The 2,391-nt window shown below is 41.8% G+C and overlaps 1 long non-coding RNA gene across 1 annotated transcript; it reads left to right on the top strand.

The window, feature by feature from the left end:
- Nucleotides 1–13: 13 nt before the first annotated feature.
- Nucleotides 14–1,662, top strand: LOC107184153. The gene is made up of 2 exons (XR_001514972.1): nt 14–531; nt 1,574–1,662. It is a non-coding gene; the product is annotated as an uncharacterized LOC107184153 (long non-coding RNA).
- The last annotated feature ends 729 nt before the right edge of the window (nt 1,663–2,391 follow it).

The following is a 2,391-nucleotide window of genomic DNA, read 5'->3' as shown; positions in this document are numbered from 1 at the left end:
TTTTTTTTTTTGAGGGGGAATAGGGGGGTGATTGCAGAGTGTGCCAGCGGAGGAGGAAGTCAGGTGAGAGGCCCCGACGCTCGCCGCCCCCCCCCACCCCCCCAGCCTGCGTGGGATGTATCACTCCCCACTAGGGGCATGTGGGCCAATTTTTTTCTCTTCAATGTTCAGTGAAGACGATCTTTCCTAGAGGGCCTCCTTCCCTCACAGCCTGTTCTGTCCATCTCCGTTCACCCCACCCTCGCCCCTCTTAGTACCCCATACAGGAGCGCTGCACCCCATCTGAGGAGCACGTGGCGGAAGGAAGAGGAGTGGACCCCTGGCCATTTGTTTACTATTTATCCTCCCATCGGCAGCTGTACTTTTCTACTCGCTGGAAGAAAGACGCCTAAACTGAGGTCCAATTTCTCCAGAAGCTGGAAGCAAAGAGGCCAGTGATGAGGGGGCGAGGGGAGGTACCCCAAAGGGGTCTGAAACCCCAGAAACCTCTGCCAGATCAGGGGTGACTGGAGGTTCAGGACCCCGGCTAAGGTGAAACGGAAATTCAACTTGGCCCCTCTCCTCTTGCCATCCGTCCCCACCCCCACCCCCAACTCTAAGGAAGCTAACAGGTCTTTTGTTTTTTGTGTTGTGTCGCCTTTGGAAAATTTGCATTGAGTATGACAACAGAAAATTACAACTGTTTACTCAAAGTGTAAGGGGATTGCAGAAAGGGAAAAAAACAACAATATAGTCTTTACTTTTTCTCTTCGTGTGTGTGTGTGTGTGTGTCTGTGTGTGTGTGTGTGTGTGTGTGTGTGTGTAGTTGTTAGGTTCAGGGCTTGAACTGCAAAACCTCAGTTTGTAACAATAAGAATTGCAGAGCCGCCTCGGTGTATTTTTAGAAGCTGCACTTTCTTGAGTTCCTTTCACACAAGGCTTGCTCTCTCATTAAACCCCCATAAATAATTGTATTTACAAAGAAGGGAACTATGGTAGCAGGAGGGAGATTGCTAAGATCTCCATCCCGCTAGCCTGGAACACAGCTTACTGTGAAGTTCCTGGAAAGTGACTGTGGGCTGAGAATTCAGCTTTTTCCTAAAAGCTCTGTTAGGTCCTCCCTGTCAAATGTCTATGAATAAAGCACACTGGGAAAATCCTGACATCCGTGCAAGTCTTATTTTATCTTACACAGTGGCGGGTTCTACTTTCAAGCCCTGGTAACAAATACGTCAACTGTGCTGTATTTTGGTGTGGGTTTTCTAAATAAAGGAGAGTCGCCCATGTATTCATGCTGCTTTCTCATCTGCCAGTTCTTTTCTATCAATGGGTATTGAATTCACTGGAATGTATCCGTCTTTTTTCCAGCTGATTGTCATTTTAGGCGGGGACAACAATTCCAAAGACATAAGAATATGAAAAGTTTATTTTAGAGAAATAGCCCTCATTTTCTTTTTAAGACACAGGTGCCCACCGCAGTTCCTGGTTCTGTAAAGCAGGGCAAAAAAAAAAAAATGTGTAAATGATTGTGATGCAAAAAAAAAACAAAATAAAACACAAGTTTTCTTTCCTGGATCACTTTCTTCCCCTGCAGGGCCCAGGAGACACCAAATCCTGCCTTAGTTTCTGAAAATGCTGAATTGCCTAACCAGTACCAATATTTCCATCTGGGAATGACATCAGGTTTGGAATGGAAAGAATAAATAAATCCTCAGTCTTTAATTACTGCTTATTAGCAATTTCTTGTAGCAGGCAGCTGATCCTCCAATTCTAAAAGCCTGAAATGAACCTTACCAGAAACTGAAATACAAAAAAAAAAAAAAAAGTTTTTTTTTTCTCCCTTGCACACACTTACATACTGGTTTATTCCCCCAAGTTATCAATTAAGCCCTCAGAATTCAAGGTGCTCCCCTGAATTAAACCAAGGGAATATTTTGCCCCAACCTTTTGCATTTGCTTCCCTCCAAATAGCTTTGTACAGAGAGATCATAGACTCTATTAAAATATAGAAATATGTAATGATGGGTTAAGGGTATTAAGTAACATTATCTTGATAATCTTGAATAAACCTTGCCCCCTGGCACATAGTAGGAATACATTAAGTGCTTACTGAATTAAGATGTTAATGAAATATTGTAATTGGCCACAAATTCAATAGTACTGAGCTAAGGCTTTTTTTTTCTTTTTTCAGAAAAAGAAAGCATTTTTTTTCCTGAAAGTTATTAAGGTAGTACATTTGTATTCCTAGACTTTTTTTTATAAGTCCAAATCTAACAAATAGTTGAAAGACAAGTAAATCTGAAACCTATCAAATAATAATAATTAGTATCCAAAGCTGATTATATTCCTCAGAGAATAGACAATAAAATATTGCCCACTAAATAGTATGAGAAAGATGGAAAGGAGAGATAA

The sequence above is a fragment of the Myotis davidii genome, unplaced genomic scaffold (assembly GCF_000327345.1).
Source record: "Myotis davidii unplaced genomic scaffold, ASM32734v1 scaffold962, whole genome shotgun sequence".
In the NCBI taxonomy this organism is placed as follows: domain Eukaryota; kingdom Metazoa; phylum Chordata; class Mammalia; order Chiroptera; family Vespertilionidae; genus Myotis; species Myotis davidii.
This window is presented reverse-complemented; position numbering and strand designations above follow the sequence as displayed.